The sequence below is a fragment of the Ambystoma mexicanum genome, chromosome 1p (genome assembly GCF_040938575.1).
Source record: "Ambystoma mexicanum isolate Mex_15411 chromosome 1p, UKY_AmexF1_1, whole genome shotgun sequence".
In the NCBI taxonomy this organism is placed as follows: domain Eukaryota; kingdom Metazoa; phylum Chordata; class Amphibia; order Caudata; family Ambystomatidae; genus Ambystoma; species Ambystoma mexicanum.
In genome coordinates, this window is record NC_090921.1 from 683,184,878 (window position 1) to 683,201,856 (window position 16,979).

At 47.1% G+C, this 16,979-nt stretch overlaps 1 protein-coding gene across 6 annotated transcripts in view; it reads right to left on the bottom strand.

Annotated features, from left to right (window-relative positions):
- The window catches only part of SEMA6C (semaphorin 6C), a 471,162-nt gene that overhangs the window by 321,247 nt on the left and 132,936 nt on the right, over positions 1-16,979 (bottom strand). For 5 of the 6 annotated variants that reach the window (XM_069649813.1, XM_069649807.1, XM_069649833.1 and 2 more), the window contains exon 2: positions 11,407-11,490. The exons of the other annotated variant lie outside the window; for it this stretch is intronic. The gene's annotated coding sequence lies outside the window, so the exon portion shown is untranslated. The remainder of the gene's footprint in view (positions 1-11,406; positions 11,491-16,979) is intronic. 6 annotated transcript variants of the gene reach the window in all.

The following is a 16,979-nucleotide window of genomic DNA, read 5'->3' on the forward strand; positions in this document are numbered from 1 at the left end:
TCACCCACTCCAAGGAAACCTGCAGTGCGCTGCGAAAGTAGAGGACAGGGCCATCTGCCAGCAGCTGGGCTGTTCCCAGTATCAGAGCAAGAGGAGCAGTACGTCCTGCTGAGCTTCATGGAAGGGCAGTCCACCCACAAGACAGGGGAAGGGCAATCTGCACGTAGAAAGAGGGAACTCCGCCCAACTTTGAGGGGCAAACCACAGACAATGAAGTGCAAGGGCAGACTACCCGTGGTGTGAAGGTACTCCACCGCACATGGCAAAAGCAGCAATTCGCCAGTGAGTGCTTCAGAAGGGATCCCCTTATCACCAAAGGATAAACAGGTCCCTCAGAGTGGCAGAGGGAGAGGAAAGGGAGACTTTCACTGGTGGGAACACAAAAGGAAGGGAGTGATGAGCACAAAGGAAAGGGGGGCATCCGCCCAGAGGACAAACAGCAAAGAGTTTTGCACCACAAGGGGACACTGACTGAAGAGCTTGGGGGGGGGAGGGGAGGCATACAGGAACCAAAAGAGAACCAACAGGGAGGAGCTGCATAGACCAGGTGCAGCCAACATCACAAAATGGTGGAAGAACAGGGAACCCCAAGAACGGGCAGGGCAGCAAGTATGACGAGAGCAGCATTTCTGAGACGACTGCAGCCATTCCAACTTCAGCCACAACAAGACCAAGGGCCTAGATGGGAAGAGTGGCTAGAGGAATTCACGGACTACATGAAAGCACTGGGAGAGGATGATCCCACAACGGTCCTGGGAGTATTCATTAACATTGCACAGCGAGAGATCAAAGGGATGCTTAAAACGATCCCACCACAAGAGAGCGACCTACGGGATGGCCATCAATGCACTCAATGGGAAACTACTCACTAAACCGAACAAGGATTTTGAAAAGGTACCTTTCAGCATTTTTTGATCAAGTTACCTCAGGTAGGAGAATTTGTAATAAGATTCCAAAAGATGACTGCACTGCGACTTCGCAAACTACATGGACGAGGATGCAAGAATTCTCTGTAAATAGAAGGATGCAACTTGCCCATATTTCGTAAACATCTCCTGAAGGAGTCTCTCTCGCTCGCAAACATTTTAGAGAGGGTGTAAGTGCATGGAAGGGTGGACGTACAAGCATCAGAGATGAAAACTATGAAGAGAGGACAGATAGTGGGCGAATACACACGTCAGGGAATGGGACCACATGAACAACTGGGTTTTGAGACAATACAGCAACATCCCACCCCGCACCCAGGGGGTGAGGAAAGTATGTGCTACAGGTGTGGGATGCGATTTTCCCATAGTGTATCATGCCTGGCGATGGGGCATCAGTGCGGCAGGTGCGGGAGAAGCCATCACGTTGAGCTGGTGTGCTTCAGAAGGGATCCCCTTATCACCCAAGGATAAACAGGACCCTCAGAGTGGCAGAGGGAGAGCAAAGGGAGACTTTCACTGGTGGGAACACAAAAGGAAGGAAGACCCACCAGGCGGAGACCATAGAGGATACCCCCATGAACCAGGGGGAACATTTGGAGACGAGATCAAATGGCGCCAAAGAAGAAGCTCCGAGTGATACAGACCCCACATTGATAAGCAGGGGGAGGTGTTGAAGAGTAAACAAGGTCAATCCTCCTTATAACCAGGGTCGACCTTAAGGGGGGAGGAAGGACATGGACACGGGTTCTGGAGGGAGAAAGAGGAGGGGCTAGTAGAGCCCATGGAGTGCAGTATGTAGAGAGGAATAAAAGTGGTCCCATCCATCCGTGGCTCTGTGCGATTGCTGGAAGTGGCTGTCCGAGGGAGGGAAGACGCAGAGAAGACTGGACCCCGCTCCCACTCTAGTTAGAACAGTGTTGTGACTGCGAGTCCTGCCAGTGCTGTGACTGGAAGTCGCATCATGGCAGCGCCCATCTTCTAGTCCTGTTGGGTCTTGACTGATGAAGCCGACTGCGCTCTTAAATTTAAGCAGAACGCGGCAGAGCACTCATTTTTAAAATCGATTACATTCCTGTAATTTAGTTTTAATTCAATTAGACATTTGTGTACAAAGACTAACATTCATTTAGTTGTATACCTCAGATTCCCATTCGCCAGCATTTGCACAATACATTTCTTCTGCGAGAACATTTGAAAGGGTTTGTTACTTGAGCTGCACGCCAATGCAGCGTGTTTGGAGCACTCGTCTACACTATGCGAATTTGTCTACATAATGACAGTCTAATACCGAGGGTAGGAAATGGTCGGGAACAAGGGAGCCGAGCACCTATAGAGTTCTTCGTGATGGAGCTCTCTGTCCCGAGGCCCAGGAAACTCCCAGACCTGTTCCTGAGCTGAGCTCTCAGATAGTAGAAGCCCACTTTAGAAGACTCGCACAGGAGATTGAATGCAGAAACAGCCAAAACCTCACATCATGTTCAAAGGCTGTCCAGTTTGAAAGAGGTCTAAATTGGTAAAACTGTCTTGCAACGTACAGCCTTTTTTGTTAGGGTGAGTGTTGTGACTAATAATGAAAAGAGCAGCGTCCAACTTGAATTACTCGGTCAAAAGTTTTGATTGCTGAATCATTAACACAGATATGTTTCAAGTTTAAAATTGACCACATTCTTATGTTCCCAAAATGCTCTTTACTTTCATGCAAATCGCCAGGCTTGGGTTACATGAAGAGATATTGTGTTGCATGAACTGCCCTGCGCCATACCTCTCAGCACTGCCCCCTCCTACCTCCAGTACCACCCCCACGAAGGAGAGGGTTCCCAGAGTACATTCCTTTTTCAACTTCCAGCACTGCTTTTACCACAATATTCAAAATGACAAAACCCAAGGTTTCTGTCCATGCTGCTCAAACAGCATTGCACTCAGCCCTAAGGAAAACACTTAACCTGTCCTCGACGCTTCCCTATCCACGAGAACGAGAGCGTCTGCCTTTTGGTCATGCATTCTGTCTGACAGACTCACATCACTCGTGACAAAACGTCTGCAATTTTAATCAAACCGTTATTGCTCGTCTCAGAACTGAAAACTAGCCAAATGAATCGCGCCTCATTCGTTCCTGCCAGTGATAAAACGGATAAACATGGCATGCAAGCGTGCCATGCATTCATTGCTGCACTCTTTCTGGGATGTTAAGTGGTGGTTAGAGGGTGTCTGTGGGAGTGGGGATGCCAACAGGCTTCAGGAGGAGCGACCCACAGGAAGGGTTCAGAGTACCCCTTAAAGTCCCTACCTATTGGCTAACCTCATATGCCTCTTGAGCAGCAAAGGACGAACCATTTGTAAAATACCCAGGAAAATAATAATGGGGGTTCCATTTGGCGCTGGTATTGCTGGGAATCCAGATTCATAGCAGTTGTTTGTTTGTTTATTCACTTTTTATGCGCACCAGACCCTTGAGTAACAGGGCGCAGCAGTAGGAAAATGCAAGGCTTACAGAGTTACAAGAATATATAGGTTGCAATAAAATACACTGAATCACAAAAATAGACGTTGTTAGTAATTATCATCATTATTACCACAAAGACAAAAGTCCGGTGGCCACAATGTGCCAGTTTAAACTTACCAACATAGGTTCACACAGCCAAGTTCAAAACATCACCCCACGATTGACCCAATCTCACAGGGACAGCTGGAGTGTACCCGTTCGCTGATCTACCAGCGGGAGCATTCTCTCACAGGTTACCTCCACTAAGGTTCGATATAGGTCCGCCAGCTACACTTCACTGCTGATGCACAACTCCAGGAGAACACAACGGAAAAACCCGACTCCACTCAGTCACGTGACATCAGAATCTTTTTTGCCTGAGGTCAATGGTGGGTCGGATTTTGAAACCTTCAGCTAATTCCATGAGAGAAATTTTAGGAAGTCAATTAGAAAGGAGGGGTGTACGAGATGGACACCCGGGTACCTCGACAAGGGAAAAGGCAATGCCTGAAATATTTGAGGGGACATCGGAGCACAGCCAATCCTGGGACACAGAGGGAACGAGACTAGAGAGGGACCAATCCAAAGAATTCCTTATTGATCAGGAACACGGGAGGACCTAAAAAGATCCCATTTGCAGGCAGTGAAGGGCAGAGTCAGGACTGCAATCCCAGAAGCTTGAACGGCAAAAAGCAGCCAGAGAGGGAGAGACACAAGCTCACGGAGGCCAAGAGCTCGGATGTGAGAGAAACGCAGGAAACAAGGAAGACGCGGAAACACAAGCCTGCGGAGGGCTATATCTCAAATGCTGCTGAGACGAGAGCAAAGGAGAACGATCTGCTGCAGGCCTTCTGAGGCAAAGCGCATCCCCTTTCAATTGCTCTTGAAGGCCTCAAATGCAGCAAATCATTCATCAAAGTTTTGTGTGCAGGAATTGGCCCAGTTAATCTGATCCAGAGTGTGGCACGTATGTTGGGTATCTCTTGTGGATGGTGTACGTGTACAATGTTGGATTGTCTCAGTGTAACTGATGCAGTTTGCGGCACACTGTTGAGTATCTCAGGTAAACAGTGTTTAATGATATTGCCTTTGCTCAATACATCGGATCAAGCTAGAGGCACTGCTGTTGGGTTGCCTCACACAGGTCTCTAGTGATAATGTGTCTCTTCGATCCTTGCAATTCCGTTCGAGGTACCCCTGTTTGATGCCTTAAATTGACTCAGAGAGTGTAAGCAAACCTAATGCATTCAGAGCTCTTCCACTTGAACTTCTCCCAAACGCACTGCCTCGATTTAGATCAGACAGAGGATATATAATGATATCATAGACCCTCCATCTGAAAGCTTGCAACAGCTGTGCCTTGAATTTAATTAGATGGACTGAGCAAACACATTATGACCATAGATCCCCCTTTCTCCCCCCAACATGGGGCCCCTGATTTATCAGGTGGACCGATCAAACACAACCTCATAAACCTTGAATGTGCAGCACCCAGCTGCAGTACCAAAAATGCATTCAGCTACACCAAATAAACATGAGAGCCTTACATACCATCCACGTGAGGCCACCAACAGTGCCATGAATCGAAACTGCATGACCAAGCATATACCGTCATAGATCCTCCTATTTAAATCGCAGAAAGCTGGGCCATGAACTACATCTGATGGCGGAATCAAATGTGATATCATCATAGAGGCCCCACATGAAACAACCTAAAAAGTGGTGCTGCGAAACAGTTCAGCTAGACCGTGCCAATGGATTATCATCATAGACCAGACACATGAAAGAATCCTAAAAGCAGCACCTTAGAACTGGAGTATATGGATTGAGCAAATGCATCATCACGGGGCACCGTCCATGTAATACAACCCAAAAGTAGTGCAGTAAACTGGGTCAGACAGATGGAGCAAAGGCAGTGCTGCCATTGACTGAACATGTGAAGAAACCCAAAAGGTAGCCAATGTAACTGCATGAGACAGAAGGAAGAAATGCAATAACATAGAACTCCCAGGGTGGCGATCCAACAGTGGTGCCTTAAATGGGATCAGTTGTAATGACAAACAAAACATCGTAGACCGTGGGCATGAGACTTAAAAAGACAGCAATGGCTTCAACTGTATCAGACAGAGAAAGCAAATAGAAAATCCTGACATAACCGCCCACTATCTAGTTCACTAGCAGTGGTGTGAAGCGGAACAGATGGCCGGATCAAACGTAGGGTCATCATGGGTTCCCCATGAGAGGCCATTGCCATGACACTTATCATAGGGACCACACCAACAGGAATTGCATCATAGCTTGTCAAGGAAAAGCATCCCAAAAGTGGTCCCTTGAAATTAATTAGATTCCTCATGCAAATCTTGTATCACCATAGACCGCCCACTGGAGGCATCGTTAATGCACTGGATCTCTTAGACTGCGCAAACACCTTAACATCAAAGACCCTATATGTGAGGGAACCCAAGAGCAGGGATTAGATCAGATGTATTGAGGAAAACATCTGTGCGGACATTTGTATCACAGGCCCTCCGTGCCAGAAAACCCAACAAAGGTGACCTGGATTTCATCAACTGGAAGGATGCCACACAATTACAGCATGGACACTCTAGAGATTAAAGTCTTACATTGTAGAAGATATACTGAGGCAAAGCAGAATCAATCTGTCCATGTGTGCCTGTCCGAGAGGAGTTCAGTGTATTAGATTAAATAGGCCGAGCAAACACAATCTCATTATAGGCCGTTCACAATCAGTCTTGTGACCGCAGTGGCATGATTCGGATAACATATCCAAACCAATCTATTATCATCACAAGAATTCAATAAAAGCCCTGATCATGAACTTTCAGTTCAATGAACAATGACACTCTGATATTTCCTTGAGATGGGCTGACCAGTCCTGCTTCAGGAGCCAGCCAGAGTCACAAAGACCAGATGTCTCAGAAGTAAATATATTTTGACATGGACCATCACATCTAATCATCTAACTGAGGCAACATGCCAAAGCCGGACTCATCACTGGAGTGTCAGAACATAGTCCCTTCAGCAAAGTTTTTGGGGTGTTACATCGAAATGCTGGTTTGTAAAGCCAAGCCGAGACTCACGTTATCTGCTCATTCTAAAATGTCTCCTCACACTGACAAATGGGAAAACCAGTTTTTGTGATTAATTAAGATACCTGTACTCATCTGTTGCTGTTCTTTAAGTTTCAACTGGCAATGACTTCATGTCTGATTAGTTATGTTGTAAATAAATCTGCAAGGGACTGCTGATTTAATGCACAACTAAATCTTTTGATCTTATGCTGGTTGCTCACAAGCAGTGACTACTATCCATCGGTCACTTAAAGGGGAAAGGCAGAACACATTTCTAGAGGGTTGATGACCACTCTGAACTAATAGTTTCAGGCTGTCAAGTTAGTACCTTAGACAAAACCTTTTGATGCTTGACATTCTTGAATGTTCATCTTCTTGGTTTACTTTTTTCTCCACCTTTGAACTGCCACCATGGAAATGGAGCAGGGACGACATGTAGTACCATCTCCCCGTTCCATGGCGACCATCTCCTTTGTTTACTTTTTTCTAAACGTTTGACTGGCCACCATGGAAAGGGAGAACAGACTACATATCCCGTTCCATGGTGGCCATCTTTTTTTCTTTTCTTTTTTTAGTTGCCAAAGCATTTGTCAACTGAAAAAAACACCATTAGTACCCTGGTCTAATGGGCTGGAGTACTAATCACAATATCTGCGTTATGGCCCTCCTTTCACTTGAGCCTGTAACTATGGGCCCGGGGCATAACCTGAAGCAGTACTGCCCCTCTCCCGCAGCTCAGGGCTTATTACCCAATTATTCACCCTTGGCTTATCCTTAACCCTTTTATTCATTTATGTTTGGTGTGCTTAATACGTCTAAAATATATTGTTTATAGGTTTTGCCCTTTTATGTGGTTTGAGGATTGTAACCATTTTTTATTAGTTTAGTGTTAGTTTTAGATTGTGTATACGTTTTATTGGTACATGCTCTGGTACCCCAGGCTGGGTAGCAATTTATAACCTTTCAAAATAAAAAATAAAGAGGAAGCAGGGACGGACGGGAAGAGGGATATGAATCAGAGGCTGGAAGATGGATATGGTTGGCCATAAAAACACACTGGGCCTCATTACGACAGTGGCTGTAATGTGGTGGCATGGTAACAATGGCGCCGGTAGCACTACCGGCGTCATTGTTACCATGCCACTACATTACGAGTTCTGCCCGCGGGGGCTGCTCTGCAAGCATGGCCAGACCATGCGTGCAGAGCGACACCCGCGAGCAGAGCAGGATGATAGCAACAGTACCATTGTGGATGGTACCGCTGCTACCATCCTCCCCATTCCCATTGAGCCCAATAGGGGGCTCAAATGGGAATGGGGACGTACCGGCTCCGGGTCCCACACAAGGGGGATTACTGGGCCTGCAAAGGTCGGAATGGCCCGGTAATTCCCCTTTCGCGGGACCCGGAGCCAGACCCGAGTTTAAGGGCATGGCTACCTCCAACCTCGTAATGAGGCCCATTGTGCGTGATTGAGTTAGAATTCAGAATGCACTACTAACTTTCATTAGCACCCCGGGGTAGATTGTCTGGTCAATCAGGTGTCCTGGATCGTGAGTGGAATCCACCCGTAACAACCCAGACTTCTCTAGGAAGCCTGCGCCTTTCCCCTGGGTGTCTGCTATTTTTGTTTGCCCTGTGCCCTGGCCCTTTTCTATCCACCACACTTATCCTGTGAATATAGCCTTCCCACCCTACTAAGTCAGAACCCCACCTCCAGCCTGCCGCCACTTCGCCGGCCACTTTGTGTCTGCCTAGGCTCTCCCTCCTTTTACCGGCTGCACCAAGGAAATTGCAAAGGGACTCTCTCTAGACGCCAGATGAAAGCCTTGGGGTGCTAATAGATATAATAAATGGCCCTGAGCACTTGCACAGGCCCTCCCGTTGCTTGGGCCCACCAAGGCTCCTGTTATATAATGTACCATCCCAGCTCGTGGAACTCCGCTTCCACGAGCCCAGTGTTCCAGCCCCGATCCCTAACCCAACATTCCAGCTTTCCCCCGTTCTGTTTCAGTTACTCTGGTCCGACCTCTGGGGGCTGCACGAATAAAGCTCCTGCACCTACCTTGTGCCTCGCCTCTTTACTTCAATTGGCAATGAGGAGGTGAACCGGCCCCCGGAGTGTATCGGACTGCTCCAGCTGCCAGCCTCGCCCCACCGCAACGAGGCGATATGTAGTCAAGTATCCTATCTTGGCCACTCCATCAACGCCAAGGGAATCAGCCCCAAGAAAAAAACTCATGGATGTCATATTAAACATCACCGAACCCGAAAATAAAGACCAGCTCCGGAGTTTTCTCGGCATGACCGAGTATTATTCAAAGTTTGTAAACAACTATGCCAACAAGACAAAACACATGAGGAACCTCTTAAAGAAAGCCACCAAATTTGTATGGTCCTCGGAGTGTAAGAAGGAGTTTGAGGAGGTCAAGTGCAACATTAATAAGGCTCCTGCTCTAGCAATGTTCGACTGTAAGGCAAAGACCATCATCTCTGTCGATGCCAGCAAATATGGACTTGGCGGTGTCCTGGAACAACAAAAGGGAAACATTGTGACCATTGCCTTTGCCTCAAGGGTCTTGCGAGCTGCAGAACTAAATTATTCAACAATTGAGAGAGAAGCCCTGGGGGTGAAATGGATTTTACAACATTTCAGGAATTTAATATGGGGCTTACCTATACTACTCAAAACCGATTACAAACCATTCGTAAACATCCTTCAATCAAAAACACAACACCTCATTTCGCCAAGAATCAGGCGTTGGTTTCTTGATATCATGCAGTACAACCTCCAAGTTTGCTACACTCCCGGTCCCTCAAATGGAGTAGCCGATTGTCTCTCCAGACTCTCTACCAACCAAGAAGAGGAGATCGATCAACAGCAGGAAGACATTATAGCTACTATCAATCCTGCTGTTTCTAAAGAGGATTGGCTGAATATCACCAACAACGACACAGAACAACAAGAAATGAGAAAAGCCATAATCAATGACTGGATCAAACCAAACCGTATCTTAACAGATTTCATACCGTTCAAGGATGAAATAAGTATGAACAAAAAACACATATTCAGAGGCGACAAACTAATTCCGCCCGTAATGCTCAGAGAAACTCCTTGAGCTAGCCCATGAAGGTCATTTGGGGAGAAGCTTGACGAAAAATAGACTGAGGAGCAATTATTGGTGGCAGCACATGTGGAAAGAAGCAGAAGAGACTGTAAAAAATTCTGTCGCATGTGCCTCGAGCGACAAATCAAAAATTGCACGGAAGACCCCTCTCCAGATCATAGAGCCACCCAAGGATGTGTGGTCAAAAGTTGCCATAGACATTATGGGTCCCTTCGAGAACATTGAAGCTGAAAAAATATACATACTAGTCCTCGTAGATTATACCTCGAAGTAGACTGAATGGGGAATAGCTGAAACAAACATCACCTCCAAGAAAGTAACAGAATTCCTGACAGAAATATTCAACAGAGAAGGAGATCCCAAGGAACTGGTCTCAGACAACAGATCCCAGTTTATATCATCTGAGTTCCAGGAATTCCTCAAGCACAGATGTATCAAACACATAACTACATCCCTATACCACCCAATATCCAACGGATTGGTGGAAAGGATGAACAGACTCGTAAAAAGCATAATACAGCTGGCCATTGCCAACACTCTTCCATGGAGAGAAACCCTCAAAGAAGCCTTGTGTGCGTACAGAACAACACCACACACCACAACCAACATCAAGCCATTTACCCTGATGCGAGGTAGAGCCGCAACCAATCGCCTAAGACCAGCTTGGATATTCATGAATGGTGGAGAAGTCAAGCTTAACATAGATGAAATCCGGAAGAGAATAGCTGAGAAACAGGCAAAATACAAAACACACTACGACTCAAAAAACGCAGTAAAAGAAATGCGAGTGCAAGTAGGAGACTGGGTCTGCGTCAAAGAACCAAAAAAGACATCCAAGTGCGAAACCAAGTTCAGACCACCACAAAAGGTCATCCAATGTCATGGTAAATCCGTCACACTCGATGATGGGAAGAAGTGGTCAGGAGACGACATAGTAAAGATAACAACGGACGTTCACAGACCGAGTACCTCCAAGCACGCACCATTTGAAACTCCGTCAGAGTCAATTCCTCGTTCCACGGGAGCACCTCAACATGGCCAACGTGAAGATAATGGCTCCCACATGGACACTGAGAAAACCCTCAACAGCAGACTATCGAAGAGGAATCGGAAGATCATACAAAACTTCAACCAAGATTTCCTATATTATTGACAGCTCTAATATGTAATACTCCGACCCCTTCCCCTTGTTTCTTCCCCCCCCCTCTCGTTCCCTAGTTTTTCTCCCCCCCCTCCCTTTCCTCCTGTTTTCCTAGCAGCGGAGAGGTTATATAATGTACCATCCCAGCTCGTGGAACTCCGCTTCCACGAGCCCAGTGTTCCAGCCCCGATCCCTAACCCAACATTCCAGCTTTCCCCCGTTCTGTTTGTTACTCTGGTCCGTCCTCTGGGGGCCGCATGAATAAAGCTCCTGAACCTACCTTGTGCCTCGCCTCTTTACTTCAGCTCCTCAGGCTGGTGGCCAGTTACTGGCCCTGTCCTCCCCAGAACGCAGGGGTTATTGCTATAGTTACAAAGCTTCTTTCCTGAACAATAATGGACACACGAAGACGAGGTCTCGGGGAAATTCCACTACTTGAAGAAATCCACTTCCTCTATGAACAAAATCCTATTTTTTTGTTTTGGTGTGTATTTTGAATGAACGGCGCTCTGATAGCCCCTGCGACGTGGCTCAAACGCTCATATCAAATGGCAAATACGTTGAAAACGCTCAACACGCACTCACAATCAACACACATCCCATGCCACTGTCATTCAACTTCCACGTCCAAGTTCTTACCTGTCGTATCAGCACCATTTCATTTTCTATAGCAGGCAGACACTTCCATGGATTTTGGGATCAGCAGGTTTAGATCTCGGAAAACTGCAAAGAAAAAGCCCTCATTTTAGTCAAGATTTTTTTTGCAGTGGACAGTTTTCCAGAACACGTTAACCATCGTCTGCGGCAAAATGTGTTCTATCGCCATGGATGAATGTGGCGAGTAAACCTTGATATCCATGTAAATCTCGCCTTCTCTCTAAGGGGTCTCAAGCACATGGTGTTGCTTCCTTCCTATAGGTAATAATCACATATGTCGTTCCCTTTAAATAGTGGTATTTTAAATAACTATGGCTCCTGCAGAACATGCAAATGGCACCACCGGAGAACGAATCTCAAGAAAATAACACTTACGGAGCGTGTTGTAGTGGTTGTGCTCTAGTGGTTGTGCTCTAGTGGTTTATGCTCGTGAAATAATTCATATGGAGTGAGTGTTTGTAGCCCAGCGATATTGGCTGTCTAGCAGAGCGCACACAGAGTGTGGTTAATTCCCTGTGCTAAGGAGCAGATCTCTGTGAAGCCAAGGGCATCCTGTTTTGCTGCTTCTCAGGGCCAATGGGAACAACTTATTCTAAAACAATGTGTGGCTGTAAATTGATTTGCTGGAAGAAAAAGTATTTATTTTTATTTATTGTTTTATTGATCATTTGTTAAGCGATTATAGAACAGAATTGTGTTTCAAAGCACCACAAGGCTAAATGGGAAGGGAACAGGGGAGAGCAAAAACATTCGCAAAACAGTAAATTTACAGTTGTGGTCTTCCTAGGCCTTGTGGTATCCGGACGTGCAAGTGCAGTGAAGGGAAGTGCAGTGCAGGACATAGGGATGAGAGGGGTACAGGGAGGGGCAAGAAATGAACAAGTACTGGCGGGGGTCCCGGAAGGGAAGTGCCAAAGGGAGCCAAGGAGGAGACCTCAGACCCCAAGTGCTGGAGCTGGCGACTCCCATGGGTGGGATGTGGAGTCGCCGAGCAGAGGCCCGCAGGGGCAGTGCAGTGTGCGGGAGGGGGTACAGGTACCGACTGGGTAGAAAGGCCTGGTATCCTGTAAGATTCATGAGGACCAGGCCACTGGTCTCAGTGCCAGCGGGGTGATTAGCAGGGAAGGGAAAGAGATAGAGCATAGCAGAGTATTGAGCAGTTTCAGGAACTTAAGGAGGTCACGCTCAAGTCTGAGAGGGGCAGGGAGGCTGGTCCAGAGGGAGGCACCAGCCAAAGAGAGAGCTGCCCCCCACTCTTTGCTTGGAGAAGCTTTTGACAATCAAAGAGTTAGAATTAAAGGAGCAGAGGACTGTTGGAGATAGTATGGTCCAAGGCCCCAGACAGCCTTGTGGATGATGCGATATAAATAAAATATCATATCATGCAGAGGGTCTCGAATTTCATCCTTGCAGCCACCGGGAGCCACCAGGAGCCAGTGGAGAGGTTTTAGGGCTGTAGAGTTACGTTCCCTGGGCTTGAGACCAAGGATACGTTATTGCAGCCCTATTCTGGATTAGTTGGAGGTGGCGTAGGCAGGAAAGAGGGAGATTGAGAAGGAGGCTGTTGCAGTAGTCGCGCATAGACAGGACCAGGGCTCTGGAGGCATTGAGCTTCTGGGAGAAGCATGAGTTAAGAGAGAATGGCTGAGGAGGTGGAGCACAAATTGCCCCCGATTCAGGGAAACATGACAAGGCCCATTTAAGAAAAGCCACAGAAAAGACAAAAATAATCTACAACAAAATGAGGAGAAGGCGCTGGAGGGGGTATGAATGGAGCATCTCTTTTACACACTTACACACACAGGCACACACTTAGTTCTATAGTAGATTTTCCCTGTTCCAACCTGGAGTAAGTGAAATATGAAACACTAGCTAAGTGTGAGGAAGCAAGTTTTGCTTGTTTTCAAAATGTTCATTTGTATTTTGTTCATTTCCATGTCCAACTGGTTTCTCCCATTCCTAGGACATGTGGCTGGAGATGTACATTTTACTTTTTAAATCATGTTGCAGCAAGTGCGGATTGTGAGGGCCTCTTATCGGATTCTTTGTGATTCACAAAGTGATCGGGAATTGCAGGTGGCTGCTGCCACACCGATATGCATGAGATCTACGTCCAAAATGAACTTTTTCTTAGGTCATTTGGCTTCAATATAGATTCTGGCCCAAGCTACTACTCACTGATGATGCTGAGCAAGGCCGAAACAGGTCTGTGGATGCTCGTTGTCTCCTGCAGAAGGGATGTGACCTAGCAGTTTGGGTAGAACTGTCCCTTTTGTGGTGGGACCAAGCCTGATTTGTATATGGTCTTTCCCCTTCTGTAATGACTTGGCAGGCTGAAAAACAATGGTCTGGAAGGTTGCCCAGAGCTGTGCCAGTGGTTACGAATTATTCAAAACCTTCCAGCTATTAACTTTGCCAGGATTCTACCCTCAGTCATATACTTCAACACCACCGTACTTTCCCCAGAGTCCTTCACCGTACATCTTGGTGGGGATGTCTTTTGGAGACTAATAGAAGCATGCGCTTCCTGACATACCGCCAACTACCCACCTAGTCTTTACTTTTGTAGCAGTATAATTCTTTAAACTATTTGTGTTTACATAATGCTTGCTGTGTCAGTCTTGTTGGTTCGTATACCTGTAAATAATATATGTTCCTATAAACCTAACTCACTGGCACTAAACTTAGAAATAAAGTCTGGGTCGGACGTTGCGGTTTGACCTAGGGACCTACATTCATAAATGTGTGAAGAAGGTGCATTAACCTACTCTAGTGTCACACGGAATGTAGCACTACTCCCCCACTGCCTGCAGCGGTAAACCTTCTGCATCTGCTGGCAAACACGCACCTGCAGGCAGCATCGGTCGTCATCGCAGTTAGCATTGGTGCCCCACCTCTCCTGGAGGTCATGGGAGTGGGGGTAGATCATGGGAAGTGGACAGAATAGAGTTTGTCTTGTGGGGAGGGACTGGAAGTGGTGCGTCTTTAGGGGAAGGGCTACAAGTCCACTTTAAAAAGCAGCACGCAGTGGCAATGCTTCCTTTTTGGCACTGGTGACATTTCGTTCATTGGCAATCCTACCCTAAAGCGGGTCCTATAAATAGCTATGTGGTAATGGCATTCTTTATTGAACTTCTAATAATACAGGTTGTAGCATCTGGAGTTGTAGTCCGGGAGGGCAGGGGCAGGCCCATGGCGTGGGGAGAGAAGCGATGACAGGGGAAGGGGAAGGCATTTTGTATTACAAGGGCGAGGAATAAAGACGTTTGAGAGAAGCTCCGTCTCCACCTCTGTTCCTGCGCAGCGAGCTGCACGTGGCCTTACCTTGGTGACCGGAGGACCCGGTCAAGAGGCACAGATCCACCTCACTGATGAGGCCCAACAAGGCTGAAACGTGTGTTGCTGTTGGTACTCTTGTTCAGAAGAGAATTGCCAAAGCATTTTGGTGCTGGACTGCCCATGTGGGCGGGACAATGACTGCTATGCAAATGGATATTTCCCTCTGTGAAAGGTACAGTGAGCTAAAGTGTGGTTGCAGACTCTCGAGTGGGTACCTTCCCAAAGAACACGTTATTTAGCCGTGTTCGTTCTCGCAGAGGGGCACCTATGACTATTTATTGATTGCTTGCTTGTTTGAAGATCTAAATATAGATCTAACAACTGGCGACGAGGGAGGACAGCAATTGTGAGGAATTCGACCATCCGCACAGGGAGAGTGTGCTCACCTGGGCTTTTTGATTTTTGTTTATTTAAAAAGAGTGACTGATGGGAGATCATTTGTGGGGCCATTCCCACACATTTTCTATGCTCACTGCACAGCAAAAGAATAGTCATGTACTCTGTGAGAACACATCTTACGAGCGCCGCCCTTCCCCGTCATCTGTAGTTAACACCTGACAGATGTGGGTACATCAAAAGACTCTGGCCGGGGGCAGCCTGATTAGCATTTCAAGGCCCATGGATTTGCATCTCCATTGTTACACCTTGCTGGTGGCAGCAAATACTGAAGAATGTTAATTAGCAGGCCTCAGGGAAGGCCTGGGTGCTTCAAGTGACAATGGAGACCTACACCACCTTGGAATGCAATGTGTCAACTTGGTACTAACACCCTTCCTGATATGAAAGGGCAGTGAATGTCCTGTCTGGAACCACTCTTTTTGTAGGAGACAAAAGGTCCGCCTTCAACCCCTACTTCAAAGGAGGCCCATGTTGTGATCAAGCGCTGCATAGGGCTTAGTTAATTAGAGAGACACTTTGATGTACAGCAGACAGGAAGATGGGTGGGACTTGGTGGAAGAATGACAACCAATACTTCTGTCTGTTGCCAACCATTCAGATTCTGAACTGAAGCATCACGAAGATTGTTGGTGGGGACCCAGGATTGGTTCATTAAGGTAGGCCTAGCCTGCACCAATCACTGGGACTGGTTTGGCTTTAAAAGAGGGCTGAACCCTTCACTGATCAGATCTGAAGACTTCGCAAGGAGTAAGAAGAAGGACTCATTTGGACCCAAGCTGTCTACCTTAGATCTTCCAGCAGGGAAGAAAAGCCAGGAGTTCTAAGAGGGAAGCAAGATCCATCCTCTAAACATCTGCCAGGAAACAGAGGGAGATACCAGAGTCAGATGACCCATTCAGCAGCTCCAAAACTGGTATCAAGCCAGCAAACAGCAGGCACTGCTTGGTTCTCACAGCAAGCTTCCTAGGTGGGAAGTGCCAGAGAGTATCTAGACAAACGACAAGGCCGTGGCTTGCAATCACTCTTCTGAGCTCTGGGCCATCTGCCTTGAAAATACACAGGCCCTCGAAGAGACTAGGAGGAGTGCCGCACAAGCATCACCCAGCGTCCATCTTTTAAGGACAATTTTGAGACAGTCGAGTCGTCGACCCGCATCTGGCTGTCACGTCGCAGTCATCAGAGCCGTACGAGACGCCTCGACTAGCATACCAGATCCGCCAACCAGCACAGAGAACGATTTTTGGCCAGAGCTGCCGTGCCAGACAACCTGCAAACGTCCATCCAGCCTTGCTTGCCGAACTGCCTGCTGCCTGGTACCCGCAGCGGTCTCCACCACTAACTCTGTCTCACAGGCTGCAAAGCGCCCTGGAACCGCCTTGAGGCTGTCGAGCACCAAGAACTTCTTCAGCACCAGGTACATTGTGGTTCTGCCCCCCTGGTCCTTCTCTGAAGGCCCCAAGAGACAGTTAGAACCCTTTGCCTCTTTGGTGCTGAAACCAAATAATCTTGAACTATAAGACTGGTTACTTTACTAACTACCCTCCTTTCACTATCCAGAGTGCATCCCTTTCCTTCATGAAACTGTCCTCTATGTTCCTTTACAGTGTGGGTTGCAATTGCAGTGTGCTAGAACTGTCTGTTGTAGTAATAATAAAGTCGATATTTTTATACAACCTTGACTGGACAGTCCCGTCCATCATTGGGTAATAATATTTTCGCTGTGTTGCAACTAACTAACGATCCACAACCTTGCAGAGATGAGCCTGCCATTCCGTCCGTGTTACCAAAATTGGACAAGGAAGTCTTATAATTTACTT